This window comes from Solanum lycopersicum, chromosome 11, assembly GCF_036512215.1.
Source record: "Solanum lycopersicum chromosome 11, SLM_r2.1".
In the NCBI taxonomy this organism is placed as follows: Eukaryota; Viridiplantae; Streptophyta; class Magnoliopsida; order Solanales; family Solanaceae; genus Solanum; species Solanum lycopersicum.
In genome coordinates this window covers 26,540,943-26,557,877 of record NC_090810.1, presented here as the reverse complement: position 1 = coordinate 26,557,877, position 16,935 = coordinate 26,540,943, and the positions used below count along the sequence as shown (strand labels likewise).

Below are 16,935 nucleotides of genomic sequence, written 5' to 3'. Positions count from 1 at the left end.
AAATACTAAACCCTAAACCCATAAACCTGAAGAACCCAAAAACCCTAACCCTAACTCTTACCATAATCTTAACCTTGAACAGTACGCCAAAAATACAAAAACCCAAATATTAAATATTAAACTCTATGGTTAGTGATTAATGTTTGGGTTATGGTATTTTAGGCGTGGGGCTTTAGGTAAATGGTTTGGGGTTATGGTTAGGGTTAAGGTTAATGTCACGACCCAACCCGATAGGCCGTGACTAGTGCCCGTTTTGGACACCCACATACAAACCTGCTAAGTATAACCAACTGAAACTAAGACAATATGGAATTTAATCAAATCAAGCCAACCCCAACGTCATATATATATAAGAGGACCTGTCTCATAAGGAGTCATAACCATTCAACCATAACAGCATACGTGAGCCGACAAGGCCGCCACTATTCAAAGCATAATAACATACGTATGCCGACAAGGCTGCCACTACACAATACACAATGATGTACGCAGCCGACAAGGCTGCCCCTGTACAAGCGGACATCCCAAACAAACCATGTCCAGACCATTATCCAAAACATATATATACAACCCACAGAATGTCCACAGACCTCTAAGAGTACATTAGTGAAACTCGACGGGACAGGGCCCGCCATACCCATAGACGAGCAAAAGACTACACAAAAGTTATGTACCAAAACGACTGGGCTCCGGAACAGTGGAGCTCTCCCAATCAGCAGAGTAGATATCCTAGGCGGGAGGATCACCGAACTGTGCGTCTACACCTGCGGGCATGAAACGCAGCCCCCCGAGGAAAGGGGGGTCAGTACGGACAATGTATTGAGTATGTAAAGCATAAGGTAAAGATGACAGGATACCAATATGGCAAGTCGAAACAAAATATCGCTACACATATACCCTTTTAAGTGAAAATCATGCATATATTTAACATTTAAGGTGCCCAGCTTCCCTAGTAAGGGGCTCGGCAAAATAATCATCACTTCATCTCCGTCATCATCATCATCATAACCATCCTCATCACCAATCATATATATAATATACATACCCGACCCTCTAGTGAGGAACTCGGTGACATATGCAAGAAACTCAGCACGAACATTACCCGGCCAGGGATTCAGTGAAATGATAATGACTCTATGCACGAGCAGAATATTATGAGCAACCATATGCAATTAAAATCATTTCTTATAATTCAATAGAACAATCAACGTGAACCAGCAAGGAGTATTACCAAAGATTAATGTTTTATCAAGATTATAAACCTTTAATACGATATGGAAACGTAAAATCTCAATGACTCTAAGAAGCACTACCATAGATATTAGAGATCATCATAGCCTTAGACATAGCCGATATATAGAGGAATAATTGTTGAAGCAAGAATATACGTCACCTAGACGCTCTAGAGGTAAGTATCAAATATGTCCGTTATTCACTTATTTTTAAAAGTCATGCCAAACAAAGAAAGAAGGGACAACGTTACATACCGTATAATCGAGTCGCACGTCCAATATTTACTGCTCAAGCTATTAATCTATAACAAGCAACAATCGTGCCGCAATTAGATAAACATCGTGCTTTACTTTCTTGTAAGCTAGCTAATAATCTAACAAAAATTCGGCAGCACTTCCCCTATTTTTCTTACTTCGTCCCAATCCGACAACAATCCAAATTATCCACAGCAATACCAATAACACATATAACCCAAAGAATCATATTAAACAGCCCCCTTCCCAAAACAGTTCCGTCTCGGCAACCATAGCAGCGAAGCAACGACACACCGAGCGATAACTCATTTTATAATTCGCAACACATCTACCTTATCGTATTCATCCTTTGGAGTATATACTCATAATCACATTCAACATATACATAATGCCAAAACAGAATTTTCCTGCAGTTTGCTTTAATCAAAACAGCCCAAGCACCAACACCAAACCACTAATAATCCGATTATGGTTTCCGTTCATACTTAGCACATTCAATAACTAAAACAAACTTCCTAAGCTACTGGTCACGCCCCCTTCTTAAAATTAATGGATAATTAACAAGGGTATTCTAAAGAATTAACACACCAAACAAGGACATTACTAACCAAATTATTTGCAGCTGCTGGCCAAGAGTTGCAGGGTTGGTTTGTCCATTTCCATGGCTGCCTAAGACAAGTGGTGAAGAAGAAGATGATACGCAGCAATGCATTTCACCACTTTATTTAGCATGGAGTGGATTTCTCCACCTCATTTAATAGTATGAAGTGGAGGCAGCCCCCCTCTACACCTGTCCACTAAGGCCAGCCCACAATCTGATCCCTTTTTAATTTTTGCCTTGAGTGGTGGGGCCCACTGGATTAAATTAATCCTAATCAGCCACCAATTATGAGTGGTGGGGCCCATTGGATTAAATCAATCCAAATTAGCCACTAATTAATCCCTCACTTAAAGTTAATGGCACTTACATTAGCCAACTCATACTTAATATCACATTTGGAAATAACATCGTTGCCTAATATTTCTTTACGTCTTCTAGATCACGATGCGCACTACGTATAAAAAAATATGAGGCATAACACTAAATAAAGCTCCGAATTAACTTGGATCTCACCATAAAGTAGCAGAGTTTTGTGTGCTCCTACTGAGGAGATCTACTAGCTGGAGTACCTGTGCCTGTAGCATGAAATGCAGTGTCCCTCGGCAGAGACGTCAGTATTAAAAAATGTACTAACTATGTAAGGAAATAGCATATGTAATACGAGAGCTCAAATGAAATCAAATAGCAACATATGAGTGCATAGATTATGAGAGAAGACCACCTTTGCTTACCCATTTGGGATAAAATAAGTTACGTTCTTTTCTTTACTTTTCTATATGTTACAATCCTTGTAAGGCGTGTGATAAAAGTGACCATCTATTCAGTGTTAGAAGAGGATGATCCATGCTAGGCGTATTAACCCCTAGGATGCGGTCCTCAAAATTATACAACTTGGGATCGGCTCATGATAGGCTTTCGCCCCTAAGCTGCCACCCTTCTATACCAATAGGGATCGGCTAATGCTAGGCTTTCGCTCCTGAGATACCACCCTTATGTACCAGTTGGGATCGACCTATGCTAGGCTTTCGCCCCTAGGTTGTCATTCGTAATTATATAGATTTCTTCACTTAGATTATTTAATCTTTGAGATTTTTGTTTATCAGTTCATATCTCTTTTGAGATATTATTTTTGTTGTCATAATCATTTTGGAGATATGGATGTACAAACCAGTCATAGAAGATATGAAAATAGTACTTCAAAGAAATAACAATGACAAAAGGAGTTATGTAACATCAACACATTACTTTAAGAGATTAATGACACAATTGACATCAAGCAACAACTAGGAGGATTCATAAACTTGCTTTTGCAATTACCATTTCTACACCAGCACATGGGGGATAATTACACAAGTATAAAATAGTGAACAGATAATGAAGAGTTCTATGAACTACGGAGCGGGGGGAAATATTGTTAGTTTTTTGGAGATAGTAAGCTACCAATATTTTTCCTTTCCTAGGAATAGAACTTATGAGATTCACTTCATTTATATTAATTGCCTGTGTCAGATTTCATGCCAAAGGAATGTAGGATCAAATAGCCTTACATACCTTAGCCTTGGACTGATTCACTATCACGATTTAGCCTCCCCTTTTTTATTTTAATATACAATTTAAGTCATGGTAAACTAAAATTAGCAGCTATCAAACTATGAGCCTTGTAAAATAGTAGCTAGCTTTGACAGATAATGAACCCATACAACCCTTATCATAATGTGTATCACCACACCCTATTTCTCTGTCCATCACATACATTATACATCCTTTTCCCAAGATCAACAAAGCTGCGCCAAGAGTAATATACATAGAACAACCCCAAATATTCTTTATCATACAACCAAGTATTGAACTCACCAACCCTTTGAGTTTTTCATGCAAGCACACAACTAATTCCTCATTCAAAATCATACATCAGGAAGACAAAATGGAGCAGTCACCTTACCTCAATTTCTGCAACTTCTCTTTATAACTTGAATGCTTTTAGAACTTCAGCTTTCCTTCACACTTGAATTAAAGAATAAAGAAAGGTATTTTAATAACCAAGGAAGTGAGCAGTAGCTACTGGAAATATTCAACCTTAGTAGTTATATTAGAGCATGAATAACATGTTTTCCTAATCATACATGGGAGAATTAAGCTAAATCCATGAGTTATCACTTAGCTTTGTTTGCAGATATGAGGGTTTCTTCAATAACCCTAGAAAACTTTATGGATGCTGGTTTAATCATTAAGAGAAAAGAGAGAGAGAGCAGGAGTTAGATTTTATTTTTAAATGTCAAAAAGTGTAAAGAATATCTTCTCATATTGGATATATATTGAGAGAGCTTTATTGACCACAAAAATATCCTCTAGAACCTCCTTTTTTGGGGTCCATTTTCAGCCACTAATTGGTCAATTAGGTCATGTACGTGCTTTTGCACATCTAGCAGCTCAAAAGGTCAAACTAGGTGATGCACCTAGTTGCTTTCATGTGGGCTTTATCCATATTGGGCCTTGGAAGATTTAGCTATTGGGATTTTTTTCAAATTTTATTTTCATTTAATAGATTTGGGCTTCAAGTGACAGCCCATAATTATAAGCCTAAATATGGTCCATCAAACTTGGCCATTTAACTATATTATAGCTTAAGTAGGTTATGCAACTTCTAGCTTGAATTAAGCCAAGCAAACAACTCAATTATTTTATTTCAATTTCTGAATTTTAATCCCTTGTTCTTCAACTTAGCACTTAACTTTTAACTTTAACCTTAATTACGACCTTACTATATCTACTTAAATACTTTCAGTCAGAGTTAACGTGCAATACACATGCTGAAACGTGCAAGGCTTACATAACTTTACGAGCTAGTTTAACAAACACTAACCATATAAGAAGCATGATCCCTCACCTACACTATAAGTCTATGTCAAGTATCACATGAATAGATCTTGCATATACATATATACAGGAAGTCAAATCCTTCCCCACTTAAAACATTCATCCTCGAATGCTAGCAATGTTTTCCAGCCCAAGCAAGTTCAAGCCTAAATTAGTACTACCATTAATCACATTGAACATATAAACTTATACTTACTTGTCAACGCTTCCACTAACATTTTGATCTTTCTCACCTGTCTTGAAGATGTGAGGATACTTCTATTTCATTGCTTCTTCCACTTCCCATGTAACTTCTTCTACTTCTTGGTTTCTCCATAGTACTTTTACAGAAGCTACTTCTTTATTTATTAATTTCCTAAATTTTTGATCCAGAATAGCAATGAATACTTCTTCATAAGTCAGATCTCTAGTAACCTGTACATATTGTGTAGGAGTAATACGTGATGGGTCACTTATGCATTTTTGTAGCATTTAGACATGAAACACTGAATAAACTGATAAAAGCTCTTGTCGTAGCACTAACTAATAGGGTACACTTTCGAATTTTCAGATAATCTTATATGGCCCTATATAGCGTGGACTCAGCTTTCAATTTATACCAAACCTCATTACCCCTTTCATTGGAGAGACCTTAAAGAACACCCAATCCCCTATAGAAAATTCTAGTACTTTCCTGCGAATATCTGCATATGATTTATGTCGACTTTGAGTTGTTTCCATCCACTGTTGTATCACTTTGACTTTTTCCATAGCTTGATGAACAAAATCTGGCCCAAATAAGGCAGTGTCACCTATTTTAAACTAGCCAATCGATGATCTACACTTTCGACAATATAAAGCTTCATAAGATGCCATTTTAATGCTCGAATGGTTGCTTTTGTTATAATCAAATTCAATAAGTGCTAGGTGATCATCCCACCTACCCTTGAAATCTAATATACAAGTTCGCAGCATATCCTCAAGTGTCTGAATTATTGGTTTTTCCTGGCCATCCATTTGAGGATGAAAGGGTGTACATAAATTCACTTGTGTTCCCAAACTCTTTTGAAATGACTTCCAAAAATTTGCAGTGAAATGATCTCCTCCATCAGATATTCTAGAGATTGGCAGTCCATGTAGTCGAACTATCTCTTTAATGTACATCCTTGCATATTTTTCAAATGTATAAGTAGTCTTCACAGGCAAGAAGTGCGCTGTTTTTGTAAGTCTGTCAACTATTACCCCAATGGAGTAAAACTTCTGGAATGAGCGAGGCAAACCAGCGACAAAATCCATATTGTTCATGTCCATTTCAAAATTGGAAGGTCTATACGTTGCATGTAACCTACGGGTTTTTGGTGTTCTACTTTTACATGTTAACAATTTGGACACTAATCAAGGAATTTTATAATGTTCTTTCATGTACCCCAACCAATACATTTCTTTCAAATCATGATACATTTTAGTTGACCTCGAATGAACAGAGTATCTTGAATATTGTGCTTACATCGTGATCCTCTTTCTTAGTTCATCTATATTAGGTACACACAATCTGTTTTGACATCGAAGTACTCCGTCTTTCTTAAGCGCAAATGCCTTTGTCATAACATGTAGTAGATTCTCTTTAATTTGTAAGAGAACAAGATCAGTGTAATGCTTCTCTTCCACTTCCATTACTAATGAGGATTCTGCAGCATTTTGCACAATAACCCCTTCGTCTTGAGATTCAAGAAGGCGAACGCCCAAGTTCACTAGTTGGCACAGATCCTTAGTAATTCCTTGTCTTTCCACACATTTCCCATAAGTTCTTGTCATTATTTTACAGCTTAAAGCATCAACTACTACATTAGCTTTACCGGGATAATATAAGATGTCAATGTCATAATCTTTTAATAGCTCCAGCAACATTCACTGCCTCAGATTTAAGCCAATTTTCTTAAAGATTTATTGGAGTCTTTTGTGATTAGTGTATATGTCAACATGAACTCCATACCATGTAGTGGCGCCATATCTTCAAAGCAAACATAACTGCTACTAGCTCTAGATCATGGGTTGGATAGTTTTTGTCAACTGCCTTGATCCATAAGCTATAACTTTACCATGCTGCATCAATACAAAACATAAGCCTACTTCCAAAGCATCGCAGTACACTACTTAGCCTTCTGTACCTTCTAGAAGTACCAACACAGGTGTAGAAGTTAATTTACTCTTTAGTGCTTGGAAGCTTCTTTCACACTCATCGCTCCACAGAAACTTGGAATCTATGTGTGTTAGCTTTGTTAAGGGTGCATCCTTGGAAGAGAATCCTTCAACAAACCTTCCGTAATAACCCGCCAATCTATGAAAACTACGTATCTCCATAGGCGTTGTAGGTCTTGGTTAGTTTTTCACGCTTCTACTTTCTTGTTATCAATCCTTATTCCTTCCTCGGATATGATATGACTAGGAATGCCACAGATTTTAACTAGAACTCACATTTAGAAAAAATTGCATACAATTTATGATCGGAGAATTTTTAAAACCTGCCGCAAATGATTAGCATGATCCTGTTTCGATCTTGAATACACTAAAATGTCATTTATGAACACTATCATGAACACATCTAAAAATTGCTTGAACACCCTATTCATAAAATCAATAAAAGTTGCTGGTGCATTGGTTAGCACGAATGACACGAGTAAGAACTCAAATTGACCATAAAGTGTTCAAAAAGTTATCTTGGGTATATATTTGTCCTTTACCCTCACTTGGTGATGACCTTACCTCAGGTCGATCTTTGGTAAACACCTTGCACATTGTAATTCATCAAACAAATCATCAATTCTAGGGAGGGATATTTATTTTTAATCATTACCTTTTTTCAACTGCCGGTAGTAGATACACATTCTTAACGAGCCATCTTTTTTGCATAGAAATAAAACTGGTGCTCCCCATATGGACATATTAGGCGTTATAAATCCTTTTTCTAATAAGTCTTTTATTTTCTCCTTCAACTCTTGTAATTTTGCCGGATCCATTCTATAAGCAGGAATTGAGATAGGTTGAGTATCAGAAAGCACATCAATACCGAACTCTACTTCTCGTTTAGGAGGAAAACCTAGAAGATCTTCATGAAACACATCTTGAAATTCATCTACCACTAGAATGGATTAAAGAGTTGGTGGTTCCGCATCTACATTTTTCACTCTAAACAGATGACATATGTATCCTTTGGAAATACTCTTCTTTGCCTTAAGATAAGAAGTAAATTTACCTCTTGACGCCCCAATATTACCTTTCCATCGAGGAGTACCTCTTAGGAAACTGGAAATGCACTATCTTAGTTCGATAATCTATTGTGGCATAACAAGAAGCTAACAAATCCATACACTTTATAACATCAAAATCTACCATGTCTAGCTCAACAAGGTCGGCCAATGTATCGCGACCACAAAAAATTATAATGCAATTACGATCAACTCTTTTAGATATAATAGACTCACCAATCGGTGTAGATACTTCAAATGGCTTCACTAATAATTATGTTGTTCTTTTGAACTTTATAGCAATCAATAGTGTAACATATGATAGTGTAGATCCCGGTTCAATTAATGCATATACAATATGTGAAACGATAGAAAATTTACCTGTAACCACATCCGACGAGGCTTCTTAATTTTGTCGATCCCAAGTGCATATGTGCGATTCTGACCTCCACTACAATTAGCTGCTGCCCTAGGTACTCTACCACGACCTGTAGGCATATGTAGTCCGTTACCTAAAGAAGAAGTTGATGAGGTACACCCTAACCCTAATCCTAATCCTTACCCATATCCTTATCCTAAACTTAAACCTTAAACCCTAAGTCCAAATAAAAAATCTTAAGTGCAAAATATGAAACACATACATTAAACACAAGACCATAGATTTTAAACCTCAAATCCAAAACCAAAAAACCAAAAACCTAAACCCTATCTAACCATATCCCTATAACTAACCAATCCTTAATCTTAACCCTAAACCCTAAACCCTAAACCATAAACCCTAAACCTAAGTCCAAACATTAAATATTAAACAAATGATATTAAACCTCTAATCCTAAACTTTAAACCCAAATCCAAACATTAAATATTAAACCATTGATATTAAACCTCTAATCATAAGTCCTAAACCCAAAAGCCTGAGAAAACCTTAATCCCTAACCCTAACCCTAACCCTTACTCTAATCCCTAAGCCGAAAATACAAAAATTTAATAATTAAATTCTAAATCATAGATTTTAAACCTCAAATGCTAAATCATGAACCATAAAACCTAATCAAATACATACACCCTAACCCTAATCCTAAACGTACTCCTTAACCTTAAATCTTAAACCCGAAACCCTACGTTCAAATAAAAACTCCAAGTCAAAAATATGAAAACACCGACATTAAAAACTAGAGAATAGATTTTTAACCTCAAATCCTAAACAAAAACCCTAAAACCTTACAAAAAACTAAATCCTAACCATAACCCAAACCCTAACCCTAACCCTAAACAATTAAACCTAAACCCCAAGTCCAAAATACCAAAACACAAACACTAAATACAAAATCATTGATTTAAAATAAAAAATCTTGTACCCCAAAACAAAAAACCTAAAAGAAAACATAAACCTTAACCTTAACCCTAAACTCTAAACCCAAAACCTAAAGACCAAAAAACAAAAACCCTAACATTAAACACTAAAGCATAGATATTACAACAAATATCCTTAACCCGAAACTCTAAAACCTAAAAAACAACCTAAACCCTAACCTTAATGCTAACCCTAACAATACCCTAACTCTAACCCTAACATAAACCCTAAACCTCAAGCCCAAAATACAACAAGCAAAAAATTAAATACTAAACCATTGATATTAAGCCTCAAATCCCAAACTTAACCCTAATCCTAACCCAAACCTTAACCCTAGCCCTAACCCTTAACCATAAAACCGAATCCCTAAGCGCAAAATATCAAAACCCAAACATTAAATACTAAACCATAGGTTTTAAACCTCAAATGCTAAACCTTGAACATTAAAAACAAAAAGAACCTACACTGTAACTCTTATCGTAACCCTAACCCTAAACCCTAAATCCTAAGTCCAAACTAAAAATCCTATGCCACAAACCATAAAACCTAAAAAACACTAAACCCTAACGCTATCCCAAACCCTAGATCTAACCCTAACAATAAACCTAAACCTAAGCCTAAACCACTAACCCGAAAACCCATGCCACAAATAAAAAAACTAAAATATTAAACACTGAACCGTAGATATTAAACCTCAAATCCTAAACCCTAAACCTAAAAACAAAAAGAAAACCCTAAACCTTAACCCTACCCCTAACCTTAATTCTAACCCTAACCCTATACCCTAAGATCAAAATATCAAAACCCAAACATTAAATACAACATCATAGATTTTAAACCACAAATGCTAAAAATGAACCATAAAACCTTAAAAAACCTACACCTAATCCTAACCCGATGCTAATCCTAAACCTTAAACCCTAAACCCTAAGTCCAAATAAAAAATCTAAGTCAAAGATACGAAAACACATTAATTAAACACTACACCATAGATTTTAAACCTCAAATCCTAATTCATAAACCTTAAAACCTAAAAAAAACTAAACCCTAACCATAAACCAAACCCTAACTCTAACCCTAACAATAACCCTAAACAATTAACCCTACCCCCAAAGCCCAAAATACCTAAACACAAAAATTAAATACTAAACCATAGATTTTTAACAAAAATCCTAAACTCGAAAACAAATAACCTAAAAAAACCCTTAAACCCTAACCCTAACCTTATCCCTAACCCTAACCCAATCATAACTGTTACCCTATTCTCTAAACCCTAAACCCTAAACCCAAAGTCCAAATTACCAAAACCCTAACATTAAACACTAAACAATAGATATTACAACTAAAATCCTTAACCCAAAATTGTAAAACCTAAAAAACAACCTAAACCCTAACACTATCTCTAACCATAACGCTAAGTTTAAACCCTAACTCCCAAGCCAATAATACCAAAACCCAAACATTAAATACTAAACCATTGATATTATGCTTAAAATACTAAACCCTAAACAGAAAAATATAAAAATAACCTACACCCTAACCCTATCCCTAACCCTAACCATAATCCTAACCCTAACGCCAAACTTTATTCTAGTCCTAACCCAAAACCTTTAACAAGAAATCCTAAGCCCAAAATACAATAACCCAAACATTAATTACAAATTAAAAGATCTTAAACATCAAATGCGAGACTCTGAACCATAAACCAAAAAAAACCTATACCGTAACTCTTATCCTATCCTAACCCCAATCCCGAAGTCCAAACTAAAAACGCTAAGTACAAAATCCGATACCCAAACATCAAACATTAAACCATAGATTTTAAACCTTAAATCCTAAATATCATAGCCTAAAACCTAAAAAAACTAAATCCTAACCCTAATCCTAAACTTAACCTTAACACTAACACTAACGTAAACCATTCACCCTAAACCCCACGCCCTGAATAGCACAAACCAAACATTAAGTACTAATCCATATATTTTAAATAAAAAAATTCTAAACCCCAAAACGTAAAACTTAAATAAACCTAAACCCTAACCCTAAACCTATCACTAATACTAATCGTAACCCTAAGCCTATCCTAAACCCTAACCTTAAACCTAAAGCCCAATATATCATTACCCTAAAATTAAACACAAATCCAATACAATACAACTAAAATATTTAACTCAAAACCCAAAAACCTACAAAACAACCTAAACCTTTACCTTAACCTTAACCCTAACATTAATCCTAACCTTAACATTACCATAAACTCTAAATCCCAAACCCAAAATATGAAAACCAAAATATTAAACACTAAATTATTGATATTAAACTTCAAATCCAAAACCCTATACCTAAAAACCAGAAAAAAAAACCTAACCCTAACTGTATTCCTAATACGAACCGTAACCCTAACCCTATTTTTAATTCTAACCCTAAACCTAAAGCCCAAAATACAAAAACCCCAAAATAAAACACTAATCCATAGATGTTAAACCTGAAATTGTTAATCCAAAACCCTAAAACCTAAAAAATAACCTAAATCCTAACCCTAAAATTAATCATAACCTTAATCGTACCATAAACCTTAAACCCTAAACCAAAAATACGTATACCAAAACATTCAACACTATAATATTAATATTAAACCTCAAATCCTAAACCCTAAACCTAAAGACCTAAAAAAACCAAAAGCCTAACTGTGATCCTAACCCTATCGTTAACCGTAACTCCTACCGTAAACCATAATCCCGAAACCTTAAGCCCAAAATACAACCACCCAAACATTAAATACTAAACCATAGATAATAAACCTGAAACGTTAAACCCAGAACCATAAAACCTAAAAAAACCCTACACCCTAACCCTTAACCCTAAATCGAAAAAAACCCTAAGTCAAAAATATGAGAACCAAAATATGAAACACTAAATCATAGATTTTATATATCAAATCCTTATCAACAAACCATAAAACCTAATAAAAAGTTTAGCCTTAACCCTAACCCTAACCCATACCCTAACCCTAAGCTTAAACTAAACCATACACCCAAAAACCTAAGCCTAAAATACCAAAACCCAAACATTAAATACTAAACAATAAATTTTAAACCTTAAACTCTTAACCCTAAACCATAAAACCTAAAAAAACATATACCCTAACCCTATTCTTATCCCAAACCCTAAACCCTAAAAAACCCCTAAGTCCAAAATACGTAAACCCAAATATTAAACACTAGACCATAAATTTTAAACCTCAAATCCTTAGGCACAGACCCTAAAACCTAAAAAAATTTATACCCTAACCCTACCCCTAGCCCTAACCCAAAACCACTAACCTGCAACCCACTACCCAAAATACAAAAACCAAAAGATTGAACACTAAACCATAGATTCAAACCAAAACCCTGAACCCCAAAACCTAAAACAAAAAAAAATCGTAAACCTTAACCCTTACCCTATCTTTAAGATAAACCTAAACCCTAACCCTATCTTTAATCCGAACCCTAAACCCTAACCCTAGACCATAAGCCCAAAATACCAAAACCCTATATTAAACAATAACCCCAAATATAATTACCTAAAAAACAAACTAAACCCTATCCCTAACTAACCCGAACCCTAACCCAACCATAAACCAAAAATCCCAACCCCAAAATACCAATACCTAAACATTAAACTTTAAACCATTAATAATAAACCTCAAATCCTAAACCCTAAACCCAGAAACATGAAAAACCCAAAACCCTAAACCACAAATGCTAAAACAAAAAAAAAACTAAAAACTAACCATAACTCATACCCTACCCTAACCCTAAATCATTAACCCTAAACCCCAAGCCCAAAATACCGAAACCCAAATATTAAATACTAACAATATATTTTACACCAAAAATCCTATACCCCAAAATAAAAAACCTAAATAAACCCTAAACCCTAGCACTAACCCTATCCCTAACCCTAACCCTAACCCTAACCCAATCCTTAACCTTAACCCCAAACTCTAAACCTTAAACCCAAAGCCCAATAGACCAAAACCCTAACATTAAACACTAAACCATAGATATTACAACTCAAATCCTTAAACTCAAACTCTAAAGTTGATACGCTCAAACTTACTTCTCAAATAAGAAGTAAAGTGGTCGTGTCATGTAAATAACCCAACTAGTGAGGTTGGGATCGTTCCCTTCGAGGAAAATAGTCTAGACTTAACTTCAACCTGTTATTACTATTGTTTGGTCAATGACTTCCTTGGAAAGTAAAAATAATAAAAGGGGGTTTTTTAATTCTAAATGAATGAAACTAACTAACGCAATTAAAAGAGACACTTAACAGCTTTGAATGTTGGATTTTAATTAATTAATCAAAGTAACTAGGGTTTACGTGTTCCCCACAGGTTCATAACTTGATAATTCTAACTATAACAATTCTTTCCTAGTATCTTGCATGAAAAGTGATAAGTTATGTATTTCTAAATCCTTGGTCCGACATCTAGAAAATCTCACTCCGCACCTTTGTCCGGCTACGTGTGTTGCTATCCTAACCCTTATCTTTACCTCATATTAAGCATTGTATTCGATATTTGACTAAGCTATTACCGCGTACAAATCAATAAAAGCCTATTAGATAGTATATGCCAAATCTATGTTGATAATTCTTTTCCTATTATCTACCTCCTTGGTCCTACAAGTAGCATTAAGGTGAGTCCTAACGTTGGCCATCCGTTAAAAAGACTTCTAAACAAAAGAAATATTAATACATGCAAGACACCATTCAAGAATTGTTATTTTAGTTAGGTTTTATCTCATTATTTACCTATGGTTCCCACAACCCTATTTATGGAGTTTAGTTACTCATAGTCAAAATCACAATATTCAAGTATATTAAATAAGAATTCATGTACTTACTTCAATGAAAAAGAGTAAAATCCGAAAGTTTGCTTATCAATCACCAAAAATCACTTGCAAGAATCTCAAAGTAATCAATAATCTCACAAAAAGTCTAATGATAATCAAAAGTGTAACAATGCAATGTTTACTAAAACGGTGTCTAACAATCTAAGAGTCAAATAATACCAAGTCTAACCTCAAAAACGAGGTTTTTTGAACTATTTATAGAAAATAAACACCTAATTAAACAAGGACTCTATTTGCTGGAAATCTGCCAAAATGCTGCTTGGTCGATGGACCTCGCGACGGATCGTCATGGTCATGACAGACCGTCATGGACTCCGTCGTCCCATACTTATGCAATTTCTTCTGCTGCTCTTCTTCATTACCCTGGACGGCAAGTATGACGAACCGTCATAAGCACAACGGTCCGTCAAGGGCCTTCGTTCCAAAACAATTCAACTCTTGGAATATGGGTACTGGATTACTTCTCTGAACTTCATGACGAACCTGCAGGACGGACTGTCATAGACATGACGGACGGTCACAAGTTTCGTAACCCCACATTTGGTCAGACTTGCCCATCTTCCTTCAGCAGCTGCACTATGCTGCCACCTACAGCCTGTCACAAGCACGACGGACCATCATAAGCTCCGTAGGTGGTCTCTTCTGCATTTCTTCGATCAAAATCTCCGCATTCAGCTTTAGACAGATTTCCTGCAAAATAAAAAGAAACTTATATAAAAATTTGCACAAAAAGGCTTTTGGACACACTAAACTTAAGGAAAAAGTATTAATAATACCGTGAAACCACGGTATATCAACACCCTCAACTTAAATTCGTTTTTTGTCCTCAAGCGACGCACTATGACTCAATACACAATCTTTGTACAATAGTATCCATGTTTCATCCTTTGCAATCATTTGGCTATCAATCCTGATTAATCTCATCAAATCTATTCATGCTATCACTATTGTCACGACCCAACCCGATGGGCCGTGACTAGTGCCCGTTTTGGACACCCACATACAAACCTGCTAAGTATAACCAACTGAAACTAAGACAATATGGAATTTAATCAAATCAAGCCAACCCCAACGTCATATATATATATAAGAGGACCTGTCTCATAAGGAGTCATAACCATTCAACCATAACAGCATACGCGAGCCGAAAAGGCCGCCACTATTCAAAGCATAATAACATACGTATGCCGACAAGACTGCCACTACACAATACACAATGATGTACGCAGCCGACAAGGCTGCCCCTGTACAAGCGGACATCCCAAAAAAACCATGTCCAGACCATTATCCAAAACATATATATACAACCCACATAATGTCCACAGACCTCTAGGAGTACATTAGTGAAACTCGACGGGACAGGGCCCCACCATACCCATAGATGAGCAAAAGACTACACAAAAGTTATGTACCAAAACGACTGGGCTCTAGAACAGTGGAGCTCTCCCAATCAGCAGAGTAGATATCCTAGGCGGGAGGATCACCGAACTGTGCGTCTACACCAGCGGGCATGAAATGCAGCCCCCCGAGGAAAGGGAGGTCAGTACGGACAATGTATTGAGTATGTAAAGCATAAGGTAAAGATGACAGGATACCAATATGGCAAGTCGAAACAAAATATCGCTACACATATACCCTTTTAAGTGAAAATCATGCATATATTTAACATTTAAGGTGCCCAACTTCCCTAGTAAGGGGCTCGGCAAAATAATCATCACTTCATCTCCGTCATCATCATCATCATAACCATCCTCATCACCAATCATATATATAATATACATACCCGGCCCTCTAGTGAGGAACTCGGTGACATATGCAAGAAACTCCGCACGAACATTACCCGGCCCGGGACTCGGTGAAATGATAAATGACTCTATGCACGAGCAGAATATTATGAGCAACCATATGCAATTAAAATCATTTCTTATAACTCAATAGAACAATCAACGTGAACCAGCAAGGAGTATTACCAAAGATTAATGTCTTATCAAGATTATGAACCTTTAATACGATATGGAAACGTAAAATCTCAATGACTCTAAGAAGCACTACCATAGATATTAGAGATCATCATAGCCTTAGACATAGCCGATATATAGAGGAATAATTGTGGAAGCAAGAATATACGTCACCTAGACGCTCTAGAGGTAAGTATCAAATCTGTCCGTTATTCGCTTATTTTTAAAAGTCATGCCAAACAAAGAAAGAAGGGACAGCGTTACATACCGTATAATCGAGCCACACGTCCAATATTTATTTCTCAAGCTATTAATCTATAACAAGCAACAATAGTGTCGCAATTAGATAAACATCGTGCTTTACTTTCTTGTAAGCTAGCTAATAATCTAACGAAAATTCGGCAGCACTTCCCTATTTTCCTTACTTCGTCCCAATCCGACAACAATCCAAATTATCCACAGCAATACCAATAACACATATAACCCAAAGAATCATATTAAACAGCCCCCTCCCCAAAATAGTTCCGTCTCGG

General features: G+C 36.0%; 1 long non-coding RNA gene across 1 annotated transcript; it reads right to left on the bottom strand.

Moving 5' to 3' along the window:
• Positions 1–312: 312 nt before the first annotated feature.
• Positions 313–16,569, bottom strand: LOC138339554 (uncharacterized). The gene is made up of 2 exons (XR_011212388.1): positions 2,096–16,569; positions 313–764 (listed from the first exon to the last, which is right to left on the bottom strand). It is a non-coding gene; the product is annotated as an uncharacterized lncRNA (long non-coding RNA).
• Between the last annotated feature and the right edge of the window lie 366 nt (positions 16,570–16,935).